At 41.2% G+C, this 26,339-nt stretch overlaps 1 protein-coding gene across 1 annotated transcript in view; it reads left to right on the top strand.

Moving 5' to 3' along the window:
• LOC146003054 (ras-specific guanine nucleotide-releasing factor 1-like) overlaps positions 1–26,339 on the top strand; it is a 501,359-nt gene that overhangs the window by 139,637 nt on the left and 335,383 nt on the right. The gene's annotated exons all lie outside the window — the stretch shown is intronic.

Here is a 26,339-nt window from a genome sequence, read left to right as displayed (position 1 = left end):
AAAACTAAAGCAACGACTGGGGGTTCGTCGTGCTGACCACACGTTACCCCGTAGCTGGTTGGATGATCTCCCACCTGGGGCGAGTGAGTGAGTAGGATCACGTGGGAGTTAGGCTGGCAGTCGGTAGGTAGGGCAGGGCCCTCAATGGCTGTTAAAGTCCACGCATTTACTTCGTTAACGTCCAAGAACTGAAGGAAGCCGCCGCCACGAACGTGGGTGGAGTTAAACAGCGGACGAGTTGTTTTCGTCACACTCAACCTTCAGCCAATGGGCGCAGGTGTCATTCTGCTCGTCTACTCCACGTGGAGTCGTCTCAGTCACATGACTGCGGATACGCTGCTGCCGTAGTTTGCAACTTCAATGTGGAGACCGTGGGAAGGTGCTAATGCTAGTGTGGAGAATAGATGTGTGGCAACACTGTGCGTTGAATGTAATTGTTGCAGCTGGTGGCGCGCTCCGTGGACCATCCGGTCGTTAAAAAAAAGCTAGCGTGTCGACTATACGTCACGGGGGTATATAATGCATTTTTAGGAAAGCCTATTAAAATGCAGTGACGCAGCGATTGGGGGTACAAAGTTCTACCTCAATATATGAATACTTGTGTGTGTTTGAGCATATATCGTCTTGTGAGAACCAGAGGGACTCCAATGTATCAGATTTACAGAAGAGAGGAAATAATGTATTTTTATGAATATGCTTCACTGTTATGGAGAATTCACATCGGAGCGACAGAAGAAGTCCATGTGAACAGCTAAAGCCAAGCGGCATTTATTCCTAATTTAGAGTCTCTTGATAAGCGCATAGGCTTATGATGTGACGGGTGCAAAGCCAAAGTGCTTACGCACCTAAAATTTTCTTTTCGAATTCTGGCACTTTTGGCTAATTGCGACGGTGAGGATGAAGTGACGATTTGATTGATTTTCTTTATTTTACTTTGCTTTTATGCCACTTTTGGCTAATCGTCAAGATGAGGATAAGTGATGATAATAATGAAATTGATGAAGGGATATTCTCACCCACCTTTGCCTAGGCCGCGATTCGAATCGGGACTCTATGCGTCGTAGCGCGCTGTGCTAATCACTTCGCCACGGAAGCCGGTTAAAAGAGTGAACTATAAGATGAAATTCATCAATGGACACTCACAAATAACAGTTACACGCAGGCCGGGATTCAAACTCTGCAACTTCGATGGCTAGTATGAAGGTAGATCACAACGTTCTCTTCAACCGAACTGGCCCACTTTGAACTGTAGGTCCGGTCCCGACTAGTCTATCTGCTTGTAAAGTGGACGTTGTCTAAAAAGAAATAATACATTGTCAGTTTGAGGTGCGTGCCACAGAATACCTTTTCTCAGACGCCTCCATAAAACAGATATGTCTATTTTGAATATCCAGTCACCACACACTCGTGACGAACTAGCAGACATGACATTTTTGCATTAAAGCTGAATTCTTGGTCAACCAATTTTATGTACGAGTATACACACGGCCAACCCGCAACGTAAAGCTCTTTCACGTTCCCGCTACAAAGCTCTCTCTTCTACAGCGGTCTGTTTACTACATGCTCCCTCATTTATATAATAACCTGCCTGTAAATGTTGATATAGTCTTGTCAGAACGCAGTTTCCGACAATCGCTAAGAATGTACGTGTAACTTTCTTTTCCTCTGCCATCTTGTATTGTCTTGTTTTGTTGTTGCTACAGTTTCAGTATAAAATGGTCTTTCAGTATTGTATCTGAAACTTTAAGTAAATTAATAAATAAATAAGCTCATCTCTTTTTAAACCGGACTGCGATATAGGGCCCTTTGTGTGCTTTGCAAGCGGAGACAGGCGATTACGTGAAAGTGGCCCACAAGCACCAAACTACAATTCGAACGCAGACTACCAACTGTCACCCCCTCCCCCCGCCCAAGTGAGTGAGTTGCATTTGACGGTTCTTCGGTTGTTTTTTCCCTCCCTTCGCTCGTTATATTGATTGTTAAGGACGGTTGCGGACGAAGATTGAGGAGAGCAGCCTATTAGCAGAGCATCGTCGGAACGAAATGTTCTGTCGACCAGCGCGCCGTCTGGCGGATGTTTTTGAAGCTTTATCTCCAGCGGCCTCGAGGGGGATGCGCTGATTGCCTAGCCCGGTGGAAGCACGAAGCAACGGCTCTCCTCACTGAGTTTGCACCGCGTTTTTCCTCCGAAACTTCAGGCGAATGCTGGATGGAACCTTTAACAAAGGCTGCGGCTTCTTCCCTCCACTCGTTACCTTGACTACATGTTGGCTAAGTCTACAGAAAACACCCATGTCGGGAATCGAACCCAGGACCTCAGGCGTCGTAGCGAGCTGTGCTACACTCGACTTCAGCGGCTCTCAATAAAAATAATGGAATTCCGGAAAAGATGCCCCAGCTAAGAAAGATGGGCTGTAAAATTGTTCAGGATAATAAAAATCTACATTAAATTACATTAATACATGTAAAAATATCCGGCTAAAAATTTAAATGCCTTAGTTTGAACGTTAAAAAAATAACACCTTTACGTTTGACCATTTCTCCCGAGTGTTGCCTTGAGAGAGGCCTCACCAACAAATTATATTACGTAGGAAGTGAAAACTACAACTGGGGCATCTCACCCGAATTACCTAATATTAGTAACTAAAAATTAAAACATAAATAAAAGTCACATCAATATTAATATAAGAAGTGTACGAAATGTGGGACCCCCCATTTTTTTTTGCCGCATATCAAGGAAACCATCGAGCCAAAATATATTGTACTTAAGCCTGAAATAGTACGTTATGTACTTATTTAGTATTTCACTTACCATAGCGAGAAAAAAATGACTTCATAGTGAAAATCCTATTTTTTCGAAGAGATAAAAGAAAATCGTTCCTAAAATGGGCCCCCTTAAATTTAGTACAAGTAAATAGAAGCCACAGCATTAATTATAGTGATAAACCTGAAATACAATATATGGAAGGCTTAGGAATAAAATAAAACGTTTTCTGAATATTAAGCGCACCGTATCACAAGAAACGTTTTTTTTAAAAAAAAAACTGAATGAAAGTGAGATCTTCAAAGAAAACTCTCAAAGAATCTAAGACATGTTACACACAGTAATCAGAAATCCAAATATCTTTGTCAGCCCCTGCACAATCTAAATGGGGCCATTAAGAGCACATAACACGCTGGAACGACGTAAGGGGCCACCTTCAGGCCACACGTGATTATTTTTTTCATGCTAATTTTTTCTCACGCATTCCCGTTCATTGCTTACGAATTACATACAAAGATAAGGATTAAGTACATAGAGGAGTTTACCTCTCAAATGACCGAAGTACAACAGTTGAACGTGGGAGTAATAGAAACTTTCCAATTGGCCAAAATCACTCACGAGCGGATTGAAAAACAACAGGCGCAGTAATCAACATGGGCGCAAGCACTGCATGCAACAGTAACGTAAGCTACCGGTTCCATGTATTTCAACCAGGCTACAGCATCATCCAGAGCAAAAATGCAGGGTGGCCCGCTTTAACGACGGGGCCCGCATTTGGTACACTTCCTCTACTAACGTTATTTTATGATAACAACCCAATGTCAGGAAACACACTCATTTGATTTGATTTAGTTAATTTTAAATCAGTGTTCTTCGGTTTTAGGCTAATTGCAAAGAAGGTGATGAAGAGACAATCACAACACACACGCATAACAACTCCCACAGAGGATTACACTCAAGGTTCTTAACGGTTCAATTCCGGTCCAGGAGAAAAAATTAGCAAGCATAAATGGTTTCTAGGCCGTAAAAAAAATTTTTATGTAAAAGGAATTCAATTACGTCGAGAAACCTTTTTTTCCGGATCAATTTAAATACGGTCCAGGAACCTTTTTTTCCGGATCAGTTTAAATACGGTCCAGATTATTTGACCTATAGTGGAAAAAAACGAGACAGTTATTTAAGAAATACTACTACATCCTTGACTGTTTTTTTTATCCCTCTGCTGTCCCCAATATTATGAGAGTTTTTTCTATTGAAACCAATGACCTCACATGATCATAATTTTAACAATCAGCCAATCAACGACAGATTCGTAATAAATATGGACGACACCCGCTTTCAGTGTCGGACAAATAAGTAAAATTATTATTTTCCCTCCTAAATTTGCATTTCCACGTGTATAGATATTTTTTCATCTCCCCAATAATGCAATTAATGCCACAGAAACGGAAGCAAATATTGAAACAGCGACGCGAATAGTGCTGGAATTTCCCGTTAATTTCGTTGGCTTGGTTTCCAATTTCGAATTCATTTGTTACCTATCGATGTGTGAAACGATTGCCTTTAGTTCCAATCGTAAACGAGTACTGCTTTACGACTCATGCATGCTCGACTATACTAATTTTTTAATTCGTTTGCTGTAAAAGAAAATGAGTGGTGTCAGTGTTGCCAATATACCCAGGTGGAGAAAAATACCATGGCGCCTGAAACTTTTCACCTGGCTCTTATTTCTTTGATTCAGTTCTAATTTTCATGGCGTAGCATTTCGTCTGAGTTGCGTTTCGTCCGAATTCCAGGAACAGGCAGCTTACGGTTACCTGACCAAATAGCGTTTCGTCCGAGGGCTACCATCCTAATAGTGTTTAATAAAACTTTAAAACCTATTGTTCATTGCTTAGGTTTACAATGCGATAAGGTCCATCTCTATGAAAATAGAGGTGGGCCTGCCGTATAGCCTCGCACTCTGCATGCACGACATGGACCCGCACGGATAATCTATGGATATTTTAAGTTATTTTTAGAATGTTTAAAATGCTTAACAGCTCCATAGAATTGCAGCACTCGGCAGCGATCTAGCGGCAATTCAACGAAACTACGCGATGTTACCTTCCGTTCAGAACCGCTGGACTGTAATCCGATGAGTACTTTCAACAGCATACCTACTGGTTTGTAATACGTATATTCTTTTTGAATCACGGTGTACTTTAAGGATAGCTTCAAATAGGCGAATGTAGGTAACCTTTCTCTTATCAGGAAGCAAAGCAAAAAGTGCAGGCGTAATATTTGTCTCTTCTCTGGTGTTTCCTAAATCTACGTCAACTGTATACAACTGAGCAAACTCTTTACTAACACACTTAAATGTTCCATCCAAGAAAATATTTTTTTGTTGTTTTAATATTTATTTCCCTCTGGAACTTGCAAATATTAATAACCTCTCACCTTCACAGTCGTCAGCTACTAAGAAAGTGTTGCCATCTGCCATGACTTAAATTTCTGGATCGACTCACCTTCACAGTCGTCAGCTACTAAGAAAGTGTTGCCATCTGCCATGACTTAAATTTCTGCTACTAACTGTAGCATTTTTCTACGAATTTCGCCTTCGGACGAAATGCTACTGAATCCTAATTTTTTTTAATGTGTAGAGTTCGCTCACGGAAAATTTCCATTACCTTTTTTCTTAAATCACGAGGACAGTGTGTGCTTTTTAATGTTTGTGCGTTTTCTGTATCAGTGTATCATTAAATCAAAACAATAAACACGCTATTGTAAATATTTGCACTTTGCTAGCCGATTTAAAAATCTCCCGCGATATGATAGTCAGCCATATATTTGAATGTATTGCATAGCTGTTCATTCTGTTGCCAGTTCAGCCTTATCTAGGAAGGTCACCCCTGCCCAAGAATTAATTATTTTTAATCCAATCTTGTATCAATACGATAAAATGTTCTTAGATCACATTCCACAGCCTATCTTAGTTGGGTTCATGTCTCTCGTGGCCCTTATTTGCTTAAAAAAAGAAAGGAAAAACTGGTTCCAGTGAATTATTTTCAGTTTTGTCTACCCTTGTATATACCTATCCAGTGCGGAGTGGTTAGCACAGTACGCAACGACGCCAGGGGTCCCGGGTTCGAATTCCGGCCTCGGCATGGGTGTTCTTTGCGTATCGTACCTAAAGACTGTAAAGACTGGCATGCCTCTTTGGGTAACACTCTCGCTACTGTGATCGATTTTCTGGGTAGTGTTAGCTCGAGCCTATTTACACATTAATACAAAATAATGGCGAGCCTTCATGGCCTCAGCTGCGAGAGGTGAAAACACGACTTTAAGAGAACTTTAAAGAACTCACACACTCAAATGCATTTTACATCGTCATGGTTGGACCCTACATATTTGGATATGAAAGTAAGGGTTCTTACACGTATCGGCAATCAATGTGAATCTCTTCAGATCTCTGGAGCTCATCCCCTATATCTCCTTCACCAACGTCTCCCATTCCCGAATCCCCCCCGAACTCTCTTCTCCCCTCTTTCCACACAACAATCCCAGTAATGCAGGTGTCATCCTTCCTACTCACCCATTTCCTGCTTCTCAGTAAATCCAACTCGCCAATCTGACGTAAGCATTCCATGAATATTTCCTGACTGGACTGCTTGCTAACCGTCTGCGAGTAATGACATCTTTTACATTACTAAATTTCCCCTTTCTGATTTTTAATAATGATTATCCTTCCTTTCTTTTTACACATAATTATCATCTCTTTACGTTTGTGAGTGTGTCATCAATTTTATCATTCATCCTCATCGTCGCGATTAGCTAAAATGGCAGAAAGGCGAAGGTTAATAACAAGAAAAAGTTTGTACCTTTTACAGAAAGACATCTTTGCACGGTACTGCCTAAATTCTTGTTTTATTTGGGTCATCTGCCAATAAGGAGCGCACATTTTTGCATGGCTTTTAATTTTTCTGTGTAAACCAGTGTCCAGAGACAAAAGGTCGTAGCATTATAATTGTGGGTATCTTTAAAAGTATTATGAAATCATACCTTTTCTCTTTGGTTATTGAGTTTGAGTTTCTAGGTTTAAAGACCGTTTCATGCACTGCTAGGCTAATCGGGACTGGACCTATATTTAAAGTGGGATCAGAACAACTACATGCCTCCACCAAATATCGAACCCGGCTCCTCTTGATTTCAAGGCGACGACTTAATCACTACATCATCGGGGAGGCTCTCTTTTGTGTTATTGAACATAAGGTCAACATGCAAAATGCTTCGAGTATTGACCTGTTTGTAAATCTAGAGACTTTAGTCAATAGAAGTTGACAACATTGATCCATATTCATTTGGAAACTAATATAAGCCAAAGGGCTTTTTCTACAACCTCTGCTTCAGGAGTTTCGCCGTCTGCTATTTTGCAACTCTGCAGAGTCCCAAAGGTTTTATCTCAACAGACTCATCTAATTTAATACACTCAATTTCCGAGTTGCACCGCGGGCTGTTGTTTTAATTATCGAAATGAATTGGGTACTTTTTGTTCAGTTCTAAACGGGCGTACTGTTTCAACGTGTCATAAATTGGATCCCTTCATTTACGAAGAATATTAAAAAAAAAATCTAGTGGGAATTTTAATGTGATAGTTTTCAGAGGCAGTGAAATGTAATTAATTCTTACTGATTTCATTTTTTGTGCATTTACAGTTTAGGAATAAAGGCCGTGGGAGGCGAGGGGCTACGGGGACCCGTTCCCCCATATCATGTACAGATATGTTCATTTTGACGACTCTTTTAATGGCGATGCATTCTTTTTGTCTCTGTCTCTCAAATATATGAATCTATACCATAACAATTGTATTTTCCGCCGTGAACACTCCCCCTTTGCCTGAGCTGTTGCGTAACAGGGGGGAAAGTTTGCGGCGATTGGGTTCCAAAACTGGGGGACAAGGTGCCAAAACTGAGGGGGCAAGGACAGTTTACTTCCCTTTGTAGATAAGGTTTAGCATAGTACGGGGGAAAAAATGACTAAGAGTGGGGGGAGCAGCTGCCCCTCCAATCGCCGCCACTGCTGGGAAAAGTAGGCGATGTGATTCGTGCTTGCAGGGTTGCCTTTCCTACAGGCGCTCGAAACAGGCAACCAGACGAGATGCGCTTGAAACTCGCCCACTACACGCTCTTGGAGGCCGAAAATAACGCTAGCCATACATCGATGAGACTCCCAGCGACAGAAAGCTTCCGACTCATGTCCCAGGCTGGGCATGTGTACATTTGTGAATAACCTTTCAATGATTTCCTCTAAGCATCACCAGGGGGCGGATTTTTGCATATTTGCATGGATATGCTCACAACGGATTTATCCATTTCACTTGATGTGGATTACTCTGGTGAAGTTTTATGGTGCATATAAATGCATATGTCGGACGTTAGTGCATATTTTAACTTAACATGCATATAATTTGCATATATTGGGAGTAATTTTCATGTAATTTGTTAAGTTCCCACAACTGCGGGGTGTGAGTGACTCGACACTGTATCTGTAAACAGGCAGTCGCAGGAACAAAGTTAATTACCCTCAGCTCCTGTAGTCAGCATCATGAGAACTCCAAACGTCCGCACTGGAACCATCTCAGGTGGGCAGAAGAAAAACTCGAACCACAGGATATATGTTTTATCTAGTTTTATTTAGGTAAGTCAATTTATGTACATGGGGTAAAACTAGGAGAGCGAGACTGAGAAACCGGGTCCTTTCAAATTTAGAAACTCGATAACTTCTTAAATATACGACTGAGATTGTTCCTAAGAACTTTTCTCAGTTACAGTCAAAAATCTGCGTGGTGTGAGCGACTCAACACTAGGCCTGTAATCAGACCCACGCAGGTGTGGATATCAAGAAACAACTCCCTGCAATGAAATTTCGGCGTATTTATACCCGATTTCTGTACTCTCGAACCCCTGACTAGTAAGTTATGAAGACAAAATATTTCTTAAATTACAATAAAATGTACAGAATATACATAAGTTGGATATTTGATAAATTATCCAAAAATGTTCTGATAACATCTTTTTCAGTGGTACTTGTACACAGTGATGTGCCGCAGACTATAAGTTTACGTCTACATGCGTTGTCTACACGTAATCTACGCGTAGATTACATTAGGTTGTAGTTTACACAGACTACGTAGACAATCTAAAATGCAATAAAATTAATTTTCAAGGGTTTCATGAAGGACAAGTGACATTTTCAACGGCATTGGTTCCTAACGAAATGAAAAGAACTCTATTTACAACAAAAATTCTCCTCTCTTCTATTATCAACTATGGAGGAAGATAAATAGTATACAAAAAACAACAACAGATGGCAGTCGTGAGGCCACAGTGGTCTTTTCCCCATAAAACACTATACTATTTCCTATCTTAGGTTTCTTCCTAGGTGAGAAATTGTTCGAATTTGGAAGAAAGAATATGAAAAGTTCTCCTCACACATCAGCAGCTGATACGTAGTATAATTTTATTTTAATTCCACTGCGCCCTTTGCTAAGTTATCACCTTTCGCCATGTTGTTTACATAGATTACGTAATCTACATTGTATAAAATAGTCTACGTGTAGAATGTAGACTATCGTTGTTTACGCGTAGACGCACATCACTGCTTGTACATCGATAAATTAAAATTTAAAACGCCCGCCATTAGTTTCTTACATAAGGTTAGTACATCAACATCTTTTGAAATTTAATAGGCGTTCATTCGATTACGTCATAATATTTAGTTTATCGAAACAATCAACTCTATTCTATTTGTCATGACATATTCTTTAGTTTCCAACTTTTTACCTTGCACCTTATACAATTTTCTCTTTTGTTCTTTATAAATGATCTAACAAATTTATCAAACTAAGCAAGGCGTAACAAAGTGTTAGTTTCAAGTTTGTCTGCTTCATTTTACCCGTTCTTTGTGTCAGCATTAAAAAATAGCAGACTTCTGTCTGTTCATGGTCACTAGTTGGGTCAAGGACATTCCAAAACTCATCTCATAGCCTTGTAGGTGGTCTGTTTGCGAAGATAGAGAAAACGCACCCTTTCATTAACCAAGGACCTTCCAGAGATGTAAGTCACATTTCCAAATTCAATTCCAACGACAACACTGGGGTCGCGTTATTTGAGGATTATCTGTCAATGTGAGATCTTGATAAATCTGCGAGAGTGTGTGTGTGCTGGAGAAGTGACAAAAATGCCGAAGGAGAGAAGAAGTAACAGCATATTGCTCCAATAGTGGGTAGAAGGTAACGATGCGTTTACCACTGGCGGCAGAGTTATTTATTGTGAAGTATGCTCTAAACATGTAATAACATTTCAGGTTTTTAGAGTTTTTTGGCAGCTTAAATGGAAATTTGCCGAAATGCAAATTTAACATGCTCAAACAGAGTTTTCATTTTTGGTAACCGAAAACATTTGTTGCCTGTGGATACTTGGACACTGATTTTTATAAACTTATGTTATTTTTTGCGGACAATGCTGCTGTATAACCTAGTGAAGGATCGTTCTGTTATTTGAGTACAAAATAAGAAGAAAGTAGAAACTAAGGGAATTATGTTCAATGATGAAGATATACACTATGAGCGCATTTTATTCTTAAATTAGGACATAATAAAAATACAATAACATTTTGCTATTATGTTTGTCGAAGGATTGCAGCTAAATATTCAAACAACATACTGGTTAGGATTAAACATGATTTTTGGGTGATTTTCTTCACGAAAGTAGTAGTGATTTGAAGTACTAATTTTACTATTAAATTGGAACTAGAAAGATGACAGTCCTACTTATATATTTAATACAGTTTTCTACTTATTGATATATTTAATGCCGTTTTTACGGGCGTATAACATGGTCCCTGGTTTTGATAAGGAAAATTGTCACAATTATTATATTTGTAAATTAGTAATTTTTGATGATCCTAAATAGCACAATTTATCACACTTCATTTCTGTAATTGCGTTCAGTGACTTCATGATACATTTACTTCCCATGCAAGGTGTACAGAACCTTAAAATAGGTTGTTTTGAAAATATTTAGTGCATATAAATCCGCCCCCTAATCATCAATCATCCGCATCGTTTTTGTTTGCGTATTTAAGGCATATTGCGCAGTGGTTCAGAACCCTTTTAAACCGTAGGTCCAGTCCCGATTAGCCCAGCTATCCATAAAGTAGCATTGAACAACAACAATCGTCTTTGAACTGTAGGTCCAGTCGTGATAAGCCTTACTTTGCATTAAGTGTACGTAAAACATAAATTCAATCAATCAACATAAAGTGGGTTCTTTAAACTGCAGACCCAGTCTCAAGACCTGAACAAACAAATCTTCTCAGCTGAAAGTTATCCGAAGAACAACAAAGCTTGCTTTGATCAATGAAATCACTTTCAAGTCCGGTCTCCTAAAGCTACATGTAATACGTGCGCTGACACGGAGAGAAATGTCTGGCATTAAAAAAAAGTCAATAACCGACGAATGAAACAATCTTGGGCGTGACGCAGGAGGTAAATCGCGCAATTTGCTGAAAACAAACAAAAATGTCTGTTTTCGGAACTTGTGCTGCCAGTTTCCCGCAAAAACCACTCCGGTCACGTGTTCCGACCGCAATGTGTCCACCAAGCCGTAAATCTGATTCCAACCCTCGCCTCCGTCGTTCCATAAATCAGCAATTAAACCTGGGGATTATTTTCCTGCTGGAAACAGACAAGTTGAGTTGAATCGACGTCAGTACACACAGGCATGGATATGGGCGAAATACAGGGTGCGGGAGAAATACTAAGACGATTTAAATGTACAAAATCTATATTACACTTCAGAATAACAATGAAAACACTTGCATGACTGGAAAGTACATACAAAGGCATTTCATGTGATGCCTATGTCTTGAAAATAATGTCACTGAGATGTGCATCATTCTCCCTCAAACCTACATCTGCGCAGCAAAGCTTCCATGACCCTCCCCACAGCTTCGGTAGTTCGCACGGTTTGTGGACGTCCTGGGCTCTTCTTGCTTCTGGCTGCTGTAGTCGTTCTGAAGTTTCTTACCCAATCCAGAATTGTCTGTCGTATCGGCACTTTCCCATTTCTCCCAATGTTGAACTAGCGCCTGAATCTACGTTGCTTTGTACTGGCAGAATCGTTACTCTTATAATAACATTCCACTGCGAATGGACGATACTCACACGAACCAACGCTCCGTGGATACTGAAGGCTATGCACTGCTGCACACAACGACACACGAATTCGCGTGCCATCTGTCGGAAGATTCCGGTAGCGCGATTTTTTTAAATCGTCTCAATATTTCTGCCGCACCCTGTAGTACGCTCAGTGGAGGACGTAGGTGAGGATGATTTCGAGACGGCCTTTGAGAAACGAGAACGAGGCTGACCTGTTGGCTTCGATGACGTTGCAGTAACACTGTTACGTTGTAATAAAGTAGTCGGGGCAGTGGCGAACACTCCCTACAAAACAGAGGTGGTTGGTGGCTCTGGAGTTTGGTGAAGGGTTAATAGAAAGAAATGGGGTAACATAAAACACTGTAAAACATCCTTCTTATATTCGTCTTTCCAACGAGAAAATGGGGCTTCTAACAAAACACGATTCTAATTCAGTCTTGAATTTAGTCCTGAATTCAGTCTTGAATTTAGTCCTGAATTCAGTCTTGAATTTAGTCCTGAATTCAGTCTTGAATTTAGTCCTGAATTCAGTCTTCAATTTAGTCCTGAATTCAGTCTTCAATTTAGTCCTGAATTCAGTCTTCAATTTAGTCCTGAATTCAGTCTTGAATTGAGTCCTGAATTCAGTCTTGAATTGAGTCCTGAATTCAGTCTTGAATTGAGTCCTGAATTCAGTCTTGAATTTAGTCACATGGTGTTAATAAACCTAAATTATACGTAAGTACATGCATATTTAAATACTTAACCCGCATGTATTTCGAGGAAGAAACAAAAATATGCAGTTATGTAAAAAGCCGCCTTTTGATAATCATTCTTGTTGATTTGATATTAAATCTGCTAAGTCAAGGGTCCCAAGTTGGAATTCCTTGTATGGCATGGTCATTTAATTGTGTTCGTTTCATCATCTCGTAGACCAGTTTATCATTGATCCTCATTGTCGGGATGAAGTGATGAAAAAAAATACAGAGGTAAATCTGGAGTACCTGCCCTACTGAAGATCGGGATATAAGAGAGACTCGAATGTCAACCTCCCTTCCGCGTTGTACACCCTGGACTGCATTTTGCAGACTAACGAGGCGCTGGCGATTTAGATCTGCAGCCAGGATAATCATCTGTGAGGCTCGTGCTTGTGATAGTGCTTCATCTGTCTTATCCTTTCACCATTCATCCTCATCTTCGCGATTACTCAAAAGTGGCAAAGCGGTAACTAACTCTCTATCCTTCTTAAACCGGAAGGTTTATGGCTGCAGCAACACAGACCTTCCATCTGTCCCTATCCTGAACAAGATCAATCCAATCTTTCCCATCCTTACCGATTTCCTTTCGGTCCATCTCAACGTTATCCCACAATCTTCGTCTTGGCCTTCCTACAGGTCACTTACCATCAGGTTTCCCAACAAGAATCCTGTAAACTCTTCTTTCCTCTCCCATTCGTGCCACATGGCCTGCCCACCCACATTATTCTGGAAATTCATATCTGATGGCAGAAAAGTGAAGTAAAATAAAATAAATCAAACCAACAATTTACTGGAAATCATACTGGGCGCTTGATTCATTCGATCTTGGACAAACATATTTTTCTCCTTCTTTGGTATGACGTAGTTTCTTCGCGGCAAGTCAATCCCCTACCGCGCCTCTGTCTCTCGCGCGCACAAAAGCTGAAGTATTGATGTCTCGCGTGTCTCTTTATGGGTCGTCGGTCTCACTCCCTTAATTTATTCATCCTGCCGCAGTGGGGCGAAATGAAAAGAATATTTCTCTCGCATCCCCGGCGATATTTGTTTAGCTTCAACTCGAAACGTGTGCGCTTGGGAACGTCACCATTGTCGACCCATCTGTCGGTGAAAGCTGGTCTGGACTCCAAAGCCGCGGATTGTCGCGTACAAATAGTCCCATCGTTGACACCAAGCGATTTCTTTTGAAGCTGTCTGACGTTTATTTTTCCTTTTTGGTTCTTTTAAGGCGCTTTCGAAAGGAGTTTTGTATTTTTTTTTAACCCTTTTGGAGTTCTTGTGTGCTTTCACGAACCCGACTCTCTCAATCTCGTGCACTCGTACGCAAATAGGTGAACGAAAAAAAGGCAATGAGCTATATACAGGGGATGGACAAAAATATGGAAACACCTGCGAAGAAAAGCCGGAATGCTGTAGCTAATAAGGTGCAGGACCGCCTTTAGCTTCCAAAACGGCCTGCAGTTTCCGAGGAATGGACAAATACAAGTCCTGGATGGTGGATAAGGGGATCTTGGACCATTCTTCATGCAAAACATGGTCACAATTCTCCTCAATGTCCTTCTGTCTCTGTCACTCAGAGTACATTTTCGTCCACGCAGGTGTTTATCTGATGACACACTATTATGTCATCATTATCTTGGATAGAGTCGCTCTCGATACGCCAAATAACATGGCTATTTTGGTACCACAGGCGCCTGCAAGGCGAACACCAACAATTTGCCCTCTTTGAAACACTGTCAGCTCAGACATGGTTCAGTATCAACTGGACTGCACGCTATCAACAGCGCAACTCAGCGCAACTGTCGACTGCTACCAGTCCTACAGGTTCCTATCTTACGGCGCAAAACACCGCGTCGCACCGCGTCCGATTTCATGTTGAAAAATTGCGTCGATATCACCCGTTACGATGTCGTGGTGTTTCCATATTTTTGTCCATCCCCTGTAACTAGGTTACAAGCTGAGGCTGCAAAGGGGCATTCAGCGCAAATAAGGACAAACACATCCATCCACTAACGAGGCTCTGGCCCCATGGTGAGTATAATTCTGTGTCGTCCTGTGTTTTGTCCCTGTGTGTGCTGAGCGCCTTTTTAGCCTCAGCTTTTAGTCAAGGTAAGGAAATTTTAGTTTTCAGACACGATTTTATTTTTATTTTTGTTATGATAAGGGGCTGGACCCCGTATAGTGTGACGGGTGCAAAATAGCCTCAGTGCTGACGCACTCAAAAAAATTTAATTCAAATTTAAAAAAAACAACATTCATCCACAGAGGATTATTTTGGTTACAGTTTCAGTCGCCAGAGCCTATATAGACTACAGTTAAAAGGAAATGGTGTTGAATTTTGGGCGCCTTCTCTTACACGTCCCCTAGTCCCGATTAACCTGTGTGAACATAAAGGGAAATTAACAGAAGCTTTGGCCTTCGATAAACTCCCCTGTAGATCTGGACAAGGAAGTTTTGAAAAGCAGCCAATTCCGGTTTCTTTGCGGTTTCCTCTTTCCCTTTAGTAAAAAGTATGCATTTTTAATCGTGTACACCAGAATGAATAATGAAGTATAAGAACTCGCTAATCTGTGCCCTATTTTGCCAGCGGGTCTTTGTGTTTCTTTAGGGCAAAGGAACATTATTCTTGGATGAAGCCTACCGCGAGGGCAGAGGGAGGAGAAAACAAACTTTTAATTTCAGAGTCCGTCGCTGGGTTTACCTTCTGGAGAAAGAGATTCTTTTCACTTACCTCTCCCGAGACAGAGATGAAGGAGCGTGCAAGACTCGCTCTTTGCCATCTTGACGAATCTGGTGTCTAGGGAGGATGATTAGAATGCCTGAAATATGGCCGCGACCTGCTTCGCGTAATGGAAGCGGAGCGCTGCGAAATTTCACGGGAGCAAAGTTTTGGCGGGAAGGAGGGGGCGCTTTTTCCTTCTCTTTCCTCGCCTGTCTTCTATTCTCACTCTCAATTAAGAAACGCCGCGACCTCGGTCGTCCCCGTGGACAGCTTCCAGGAGTCGGTTGCCATGGAGACAACGGATTTAGCAGCTTTTTTTTCTCCCGTCGGAGAAAACTAAATTGATGACCGCTGGTTTGTGATTCAGTATCTTCTTAATATTTAATCTGGGTACTCTTCATCACGAGACTCTGCAAGTGCACGCAATTAGGGAATTCAGTTACGGGTGGTACAGAGAAGGGCTTGTGAAAATCGATTGATGACCGAAAACGAGAGAGACCTCTGTAAAATCGAGAAAGTACCGATTGATTGGCGTGGTTTATTTGGATTCGCCTTTCTGCAACTTTTGGCTAATCTCGAATGTGAGGAGGAACGATTGTTAGGGCTGAGCTGATACCCGGCCGATATCATTGGTATCGGTATCGGAAAGTATCTGTTGGAATTCATCTACCTATACCAGCCGATACTTTTCCGTCATTTTGGTCTTTCACGGGGTCCGCAAAAGCCCCGCATGACAATTTCGCGGAATCTAATCATCCTGAAAATTATGCAGGATTTAAATTTTATTTTTATATTGCATCAATTTTGCACGAGAAACTATCTTGTAATTACAGAACATCTATTTTCATATGATTATTCTGAAGCAAATTTCTTGGTAATTTGATGCATAAAATTGGAAAATAATATTTACACACAAATATTGATCCATATTTTTAAGATAAGTTTTTAATTATTGCAATTTAAAGTAACTGTATCGGTGGGAATCTGTTCAAAGTGGTATCGGCTCAACGATGAACTTGACGAAAGGAAACGCACCAAGAACACCCAGTTCCTAGCACGGGATTCGAACCAGAGACCCCGTGGCGTCGGCCCGGTGGTCGGCTGTGGTCTCGCTTGAGACTGACATAATATCTTAAAAATGCACGTGAAATAAAAATACATTACTATGCGACACAGCCCCCTCCTCCCCGAAACCCTACAAATATTTAATTTCAAAATAGTGGTAATTAATTTTACTTCCAAAGCAGGATTAATCTTGTATAATAATGTGTAATATACCGAGAAATTCATGTTCAGGGCTTGTACCCCAATTTTTTCGCTTTTACATGGCGGCTGCTGAACGGGATGAGTCCCCCCACCCAAAAATAAAATTCTGGCTATGAGCCTGACGCGACATATTCGGAAAACCAAGCCGATACGATATCTTCCTGATAATTTTTTTATAAGTCATATTTTGTTAATAATTACAGTCAAGTGCCTCTCCTATGAGGTAGCGGTAACGTTTCTTTTTAATCAATAGGTCCAAGGTTCGAAATCCTGGGAATGCATATGGTAGCCCAATCTAATTCCTTAATATCTTACACTTTTCCGGTACATATAAATCCGTTCTCTGAATGATTAAACTGTAGGTCCAGTCCCGATTAGCCTTCCTGTGCATGAAGTGGACTTAAAATAACAAATCAATCCAATCAATCAATCCAATCTGAATGATTAATTTATTTTAACAGTCTTGGTGTATGCGAACGTGGGCAAACGAGAACCTGTTGCTTTATTATTGAATGATTTCCTTAGAAGAAGGTGACATTTGTGCCTTCATTTTATGGCAACCCTGCGTCTTCTAGGAAGATTGGTCACCCTCACATGGCCCCAGAAACACGTCTCACTTACCGCACGTACGTCAAACACCTCGGTGAAGTCGTATTTGGTCTCTTGACGTCAGATTAAATTGTTTAGTTGTTAGACAAAATGTTGTGTATTCATGCCAACAGATTTAACCCTAGCTTACCCGAGGAGGAGGGGGAAGGGCTGTCAGGCCCACCACCTCTTATTTTTTCTAAATTTTCCAACTGTGAAAATTTGTATGAAAAATTGTAAAATTACATTGTTTCCTAGGGCGTTCCCAATATTTCTGCATTACCTCTGTTCATGAAAACACAAATGTAATACAAATAGGAGGTAAAATTAACTTGTTTGGCGTATCGACGCCATCTTTGAATACGCGTCATTCGAAACACTCGTGCCAGTGACAGTGCACAATTGGCTGGTAATAGTTGTAATTATTGTAATTATCTTAATTAATAAACAGCTGCATCTCTAAAAACAAAGAAGCATTAATGAATAATTATTATTGTTTTTCTGAGTTTCAGTGAATGGCAAAATATTTCTGACACTCGTGCAATATATTTTTTATTAATGAGGGTAATTTTTGTAATTATTATAACTAATATATAACTGAACAAAGGAAGCAGTGATTCAATAACAAGATGATTTTTTGAATTTTAGTGATAAAAATAAAGTGTTGGTCTGTGAGTAAGGTAAACAATGTTCTTGTACGGCACGGGTAAGCTGGGGTTAAACCTAACAAGCTTGCCTAACCTTACCCCGAGAGCATTCCACCCTTACGTAAGATGAAATACTGCGTTTGATCGAGAAGGTGTTCGACGTACGTGCGATGAGTCACCCTCAGTATCGCTACCTGCTCCTTCTGCGTTTGACCGAGAAGGTGTTCGACTTACGTGCGATGAGTCACCCCCAGCATCGCTACCTGCTCCTCCTGCGTTTGACCGAGAAGGTGTTCGACTTACGTGCGATGAGTCACACCCCCAGTATCGCTACCCCCTCCGCATCCGTACACTCGGGGCATAAATACTTCACGTGTGTTGACTTTTCGGAGGGTGTTTCTTTTCCAGTTTGTCTTAGGAGGAGGACGATAAAAATTAGACGAGTTGCGAAACTTTGATCCTGATTGGATAACTCGGTTAGTGCGAGAAGCGACTGGCAACCGAGAAGGTGTTCGACGTACGTGCGATGAGTCACCCTCAGTATCGCTACCTGCTCCTGCGTTTGACCGAGAAGGTGTTCGACTTACGTGCGATGAGTCACCCCCAGTATCACTACCCCCCCCCTTCTGCGTTTGACCGAGAAGGTGTTCGACTTACGTGCGATGAGTCACCCCCAGTATCGCTACCTGCTCCTCCTGCGTTTGACCGAGAAGGTGTTCGACTTACGTGCGATGAGTCACACCCCCAGTATCGCTACCCCCTCCGCATCCGTACACTCGGGGCATAAATACTTCACGTGTGTTGACTTTTCGGAGGGTGTTTCTGTTCCCGTTTGTCTTAGGAGGAGGACGATAAAAATTAGACGAGTTGCGAAACTTTGACCCTGATTGGATAACTCGGTTAGTGCGAGAAGCGACTGGCAGCCTTCCGCGTCCGCGACTTCATCTAAAATACATTACGGATGAGATTGGAAAAGTTTGCAGGAAACAAAAAAGACCGCCTGCTCCCAGCAGCAAGACTGTTTTCTTGGAAGTAGCATTGCAGAATAATTTTATGCAGATTCTTGCAAACGGGCATCTGTATAAGAAGTGTTGTGCTTTACCCAGTGCTCGTAGTTGAGGGCATGCGGGGTATGGCACCCCTCCCAGCTGTCTTGTTGCGGTCTTTTTAAACCGAAGAGTCCTCTACAGTTAACCTCAAGGTTCGAGCAGAATTCGCACTTCAAGCACCGGCTTTATCTAGTTTCCTTTCATCTTAAGGCAGTACACTGAAAAAAAATGAAAAATAGGCATCTGCGCTGTTCATGTCCGTTCTTGTCAGTAACTGAGAAACTACCAGAGCATTGAAGATATCTTTCAGTGGACCTATTACTGACATCATTGGTCGGAAACTTTCAAAAGTAATTGAATTGCAGTTACTTGGTTCCAAAAGTAACTGAGTTACAGTTGCTAATTTTAGATAGTAACCAACTTACAGTTACTAGTACTTAAAAGTAACTGTTCTAAGCGCGATATTTGCACATGGTGTTGAACTATTTTTTCTTCTACATTCGCTTCCTCACGGTCCCCAAAGCCTCGGTTCCAAGTTTCACCGCAATCCGTTGCGTCGAGAAGGTTCCAGAGGACTCTTTGGTAGAGAAATTTTTATTCTAGGCGCCATATTTCCACCTGGTGTTGAAAAGTGGAACTATTTTTTTTCCGTCTGCATTCGCTTCCCCAAGATCCCCATAGCCTCGATACCAGGTTTCACTGCAATTCGTTCCTTAAAAAAGGGGCTCGGATACTTTAATTTTAATCATCTGATATGTAGCGCAATAGGATAAGTGTAAAACAGCCTCTGTACTTTATCTAAATGTACCTCTACAGTTACAACAAGCGCGGGAAAAGAAATGTTAACGAGAAACACGAAACTCATCGGAGGATCTAACGTATGAAGCGGCGCATTATCGTGGAGGAAATAAAAACAAAAAGGATAATTTCCGGTTGGATGAACAGCGTCGGTGAACGAGTGTGGTTTGGAAGTTGGCCCTGCCAATCCACCCATAACAGTCGGTTGTTTCCCCCCGGAGGGACATTCTGCATCCCTACACGTGATTCCGGTCCCTGGCCGTCGAGTCACGTGAGCGCCGCCACCGGACTTATTTTTAGTCGTATCGATCTCCCGGAGGCTGCGTCTAATCAGCGGCGGGCCAGATGCCGCGCACAATGGAGGCGATTGGCGGGAATTAGGCCTCGTTTTCCGAATCACCTGCGCCCGAATTCTCCATCGGAAGACGTCGTCGATTGCTGCTGTTTGCCCAACCACGCGCGAACGGTGGCGAACGTTCTCAACTACTTCCGATTTTCTTCGTGCCGAACCACCGGAATTGCGGTTGCTGAAATCGTTGGCGTACAGTCAAAAGCAGTAAAGACAGACTTCTCCTGTGCATTGCTCCGCGTCATAATTGGTGCCCAATGTCGTTGCGACGACAGAGGTCTTGTGTTCGAATCACGACCTGATGTTCTTTGTGAGTGTCCCTCCATCGGTTTCATCATATAATCACTCATATTGGTCTTCGTGATTAGCCAAAAGTGGCTAAAAAGCGAAGTAAAATAAACTAAACCAATCAATGAGTCTAACTGTAATTAGCTACATTTAAAAATAAGTAGCTATAATTGTAACAGAGTTATACTTTTGCAAGAGAAATGACGTTATGAACAGTACTTTTACAGTTAATTAACGACACTTCAATTGTTAACTTGAAAATTTGTAACACGAGGGAAAATACATCCCTGTTTCCAACTGTGTCTTCCCTGGATGCTAAGGTGAAAGGATATTCGTGGAATCGCCAAAGCCTTTATTGCAGTTCATAATTTCTAATTGTACTTGAAGATGTCACTGTTCAGTCTTGTTTTCTGTAATTGTATTAATGCATCAAGACTTTATTTTGTACAGTCACGGACACTTCTGGGTTGTAACACTCGCATTGGGAGTGTTCGTGACTGTACCAGAGCCATGAATAAAACACACGTAAATCTTTATTTATTTTATTGCAATTAATGATCATTCATTTCTTGCAAGAAAATTTCCAGCACAAAGTAACTGTAAAAATAACTTAGTTCTTTGCGTGACTTTCTCTGAAGAAATCCAAATGTTAACTTCACTTCCATGTAGTACACCCAGACTGCATTGTTGCAGGCTACGAGACTCTGGCGTCTGTTGTGCTTGTCCCTCGCTGATAGCCAAAAGTGTCAGAAGAGCGAAGTAAAATAAAACCAAATCAGTCTAGTGAATCCCGGTTTCGATTAGAAAGAATGACACAACTTTTGGGGCAACATGCTCTCGCTTCTCTACACGTTTTTCCCATTCTCTCCTAATGCCCACGCGCAGGTCCTCAACCGAATGACGATGCAATTTCTGCATAACTACTTTCACACGAGGATATTGAAAATTTTCATCATGAATAATGGAGAAATGCAATTAGCCCTAATTGACTATGATCCACGATCTCAAGACTTCAGAATTTTCCACCCTTTTTTTTCAAACTTTTATTTTTACTAGAAATCTTGGCCTTTGATATACAAAATTAAGTTTCCTCTTTGTGTTGATGTCCCGGAAGGAGCACCTGTTGTGCGAATCACTCATTGAGGCCATCGGCGGGGCGAGGCGTTCGCTTTCATTGGCGTATGAAATAGGACACCTGTTGCTACACTCGCGTTCCCTCACTCCGCGTTGTCAGTTTTAGCGGCGAACAAAATTACATCGTAGATAATGGCAGAATTACACTCTCCGACTCCCAGCTTATAGCCAGGGAAGCAGCTGTTTATCGCCGATTACATTTGGCTAATTTGTCACAAATACGAGGGTCGCTCGAAAAGTAAGGTGCAGTTCGTTGTAAACTTTCCTAGTTTATACATCAGAAAACTTAAATGGTGCATTCCAGCGTTACGTGTGTGACATTCTACACATACAATTTAGGGTTCCAGACATGAGGTTGGAATATAATATTCATAATAAACTGATTACATGCAATTATAAAGTACTTGGTGCTGTCTGATAACAAATCAGAAACTTGAGTATGATGTCATAGCTCGAAAGCATGAAAAACATAAACGAAGATATGTTAACGTGTGTGACGCTTTAAAAATGTAGCAAATTTTGACTTCATTTTTCTGTGAAGCATATAGGCTACAGATACTAGTGATTTTTGTTGGTAAAATATGCAGATTATATGCATTCACAACCATTTAAAACTAAATGCAAATAAAAACAATAATCAATTTGAGATTGATTCATTTTGTTATTGGCAAGGAGGAGGACAGCTTTTTGAATAGCCAGTCACCGTGGTGGAGTGGTTAGCACATCACGCTATGATGCCAGGGGTCCCAGGTTCTAATCCTGGCCTGGGCATGGATGTTTGTGAGTGTCCATTCATCAATTTCGGTGTATCACCACTCTTCCTCATCTAAGGAAAAGGAATTGAAGTAAACCAGATCAATCAATTAACTATCGATATTTTAGCCACAAAATATAATGTATTTTTACTCCTATTTGTTACGGAAAGGTCACCCAAATAACATTTTCTTACTCTTTGATGATAGTCCCCCTCCCCCCCCCAATTGCGATAATAAAAATCCCACTATACCAGCACCTGGTTTTCTATAAGTCCATGAAATAGTAAACTTTATACGTAAAAAAAGTAAAGAGCTCCCCTGTGCTTTGCACCACGGCATGAAGACGTATAGGGGGTGTGGGGTTAGGGCCCCACACTTTCTTGATCTTGGCCGAGATCAGCACCACGCGCCTGGCCGCATTTACCCCCCCCCCCCAGAGTTTCCTCCTGTTACCCACTGGGTGGGCCCCGGAGCCGCTTGAACAGGTTGAAAAAATCCCGGTTCTCCCCCGCCGAGATCGAACCCGGGTCTCTCGCATGGTAGTCAGACGCCCTAACGACTGACATGTCATCACTCATCCCCATCTTCGCAAATTAGCCAAAAGTGGCACAAAAAGCGAAGTAATATAAAGCAAATCAATCAATTACCTTTCGAAGGATACCTTACATAATATGATAGAGCTATGTATGTAGTTGTGCGGATTCAAGCCTTCCCGAAATATCTTCGAAATGGTGGTACTCACAATATAATATTTACGCCCATATAATTTAGCACAGCGCGCTACGACGCCAGTGGACCCTCGGTTCGAATCCAGGGCTGGCCATGGATGTTCTTTGTAATTTTCCCTTCAATTTAATCATATCGTCACTCCTTATGATATTTGCGATTAGCCAAAAGTGACAGAAAAGCGAGGTATAATGAACCAAATGAAACAATCTAAGTGAGATTTGACACCGAAGCGACAAGCGACACGTGTCTTTGAGGATTTCACAAATCGATCGTAGGGTATGTGCGCCCTGTCAGTGTGAAACGTTGCTGTTGATTGACGTGTCGTTTCAGTTTGAAAGCTCCCTAACTTTAAGCTCTGAACCTAGCAATTCATGGTATTAACTTAAAGCTAGCATGGCAGACAATTTGTTAGGCAATTTCGGTCTCAAAAAGCAACTAAACTGAGAAGATTGCAATTTTTAAGCTCACCTGGTGTGACATCACCCTTAAACGGTTGATTCGTATGTCTAACAGCCGGAGGGGCTACACTGCTGCGTTTCATCTGCCAAGGAATTCCCTTTTCCTTGCCGTTTCTCCCTCGGGAACTTGTCCCGGCGGACTCTCTTTCAAGGCGACCTTTCACCTGCTTTTAGAAGAACACATCGCGGCATCCTTCGGCTCGCTTCTCCGTCCCGAGAGACAGAAATCCATTTCTCCCAAGAACTCGTCGCCGTGTGTGTTTGTTTGTTTGTGTGTGTGTGTTTCCAGCAGCGTATGGCTCCTTCCATTTGTCATGTGTCCTTTTATTTGAAATGTGAACATTCTGACTCGCTGCATTACCTGGTCTTTCAATTACGGAACCACCTGCTTTCAAGAAATACTCCATTTTTGGTTCCACGACGAAACGAACAGCATATTGCCGAAGGAATGTCCTTTTCTTCTTTTAAAAGATCACTGACATGCAGGCTACGTTTCATATATTGTGCATAACCGTCGTTAGGAAACTCGAAACCCTGTGCGAACTACATTCACTTGGTCCTTATATTTTGATTGATTTATTTATTTCGCTATTCTGCTACTTTTGGCTAATCGCGAAAATGATTATGAATGGTGTTAAGATGAAGTTAACCCAAGCCCAACAGAGGATTATACAAATTTATACTGGTCGTGTTTCCAGACGCCTGAGCCTCGTTAGTCTGCAAAATGCAGTCCAAGGTGTTCTGCATGGAAGGAAAGTTGACATTTGGTGTCTTCGGAAGGAGACGCCTCTTACACCCCGGAAAAATGGAACTATACACACCGGTCATTTCTCGTAAAACTCGGCACTAGAATTAATGTCGTTATTAGTTTTGGGTAATTATTGCTTACAGTGCATCACACACACACACATATATACACACACACACACACACACACATTTCACTGTAAACTAACGGAAAAATCTGATATTGTGAAGAGAACATCAAGGCTAACGTTTGATAACTTTATGCTACTTGGGGCCTTGTTTCATGTTGGTATACATCTATGCACTAAAGTTTCATTATTACCACGAATACTTATTTTTTGTCAGATAACGTGACAATGATACTCTACGGAAAAGGGATCATGCCGAGAGGCGGAAAGAAATAATCCACACGTAAACGTATTATAGGCAGATATTGAACTGTGGTAGCAAACCACCTGCGCAATGATTTAATGTCCGCAAGAAGTTCTGCCAGTCACTGCTGAGAGGCGCCACTTGCACCTTTTTGCGTTCACCTCTAGACTAAAACGTTGTAGAAGAAATCAAGTGATGGCGCTGCTAAATTTCAACGCCAGATATGTGTTTCAAGCCATTGACGAAGCGTGACGTCAGAAGATCCAGTGTCTCGGATCAAGGCCCTTCGAATACCGGTCTTCCTCCTTTAAGGGAAACTCTTCACGGACCTTTCTCCGGATATACGTTTATCTGTGGTTAATCTTAACCCTTTAGGTCAATTCATGCTTTGTTTACTGTAACTGGTGTCGTAATTGTAGCACCACCTTAATATTCTTGCGTGTTTCTGAAATACTTGATGCTACTCCGTCTGAAGCAGAATTCCTCTGAGAGGTAAGTGTTTAGTTTGGAATTCTTTACATTCCATCTCGTTCCTTTCATCTTTTCCCTACCAAAAGCAGAAGGAACGAGAACAAAGGACCAGACAATCTTGCTCGTGGGCCTTTGAAATTGTTCACTCGTAGAGGACAACGTTGTCTGAGAGTGAACTGAGCAATACGTCATTTTTACTTTCCAATTATGAACCACATTCAATTTTGTAAGGTAAGTGGAAAGTCAGGGGAGAATAGCCATATGTTGAATCTACTTGACATTTAAGAGACAAAATATGCACAACTTCTGATCTGTGCGGAGACACACCAGAGAAGTAAATAGAGCCCAGTCCTTTCCCCCTAACAAATAGGAAAATCTTTCGAATATTTATATTCATTTCTAAGTACATGGCTAGGGCACGAAATTTACTCCAATATTTTAATCTAAAGAACAAAAATATAAACGTAAATATAGCATAAAGAAGGTGAAAGAGAAAGGGAAAATGCCGATCTCCGTGGCGGAGTGGTTAGCACAACGCGCTACGACGCCAGGGGTCCCGAGTTAGAAACCCAGATTGGATGTTCTTTGTGAGTGTCCCTTCATCTTATCATCACTCATTCTCGTGCTCGCGATTAGCCAAAAGTAGCAGAAAAGCTACGCTAAGTAAATAAATATATAGAAAAGAAACATGTTAGAGAAATATAGGAAGGAGGTAAAAAGAAAAGGAGACTGGAAGAGAGATATATAAATAAGGCAAAAGAGAAAACGAAAGAGAGATACATTGTAAGAAGGTTTAAGATAAAAGGAGAATGGATGAAAGAAATATAGGAAGAAAGTGAAAGAGAAAAGGAAAAATGGATGAAATAAATATAGGAAGAAGGTGCAAGAGAAAAGGAGAATGGATGAAAGAAATATAGGAAGAATGTGTAAGGGAAAAGAAGAATTGATGAAAAAGTATAGGAAGAATGTGTAAGAGGAAAGGAGAACGGATGAAAGGAATATAGGTAGAAAGTGCAAGAGAAGAGGAGAATGGTTGAAATGTATAGGAAGAAGGTATAATAGGAAAACAGAATGGATGAAAGAAATATAGGAAGCAGGTGTAAGAGAAAAGGAGAATGGATGAAAGAAATATAAGAAGCAGGTGCAAGAGAAAAGGAGAATGCTTGAAAGAAATGGAGGAAGAAGGTGGAAGAGAAATGGAGAATAGATGAAAGAAATAAAAGGAAGCAGGTGGAAGAGAAAAGGAGAATGGATGAAAGAAATATAAGAA

This window comes from Lepisma saccharinum, chromosome 19, assembly GCF_977018435.1.
Source record: "Lepisma saccharinum chromosome 19, izLepSacc3.1, whole genome shotgun sequence".
Classification (NCBI taxonomy): domain Eukaryota; kingdom Metazoa; phylum Arthropoda; class Insecta; order Zygentoma; family Lepismatidae; genus Lepisma; species Lepisma saccharinum.
Note: the sequence above shows the minus strand (reverse complement) of the source record. Positions and strands in the feature narration are given on the sequence as shown.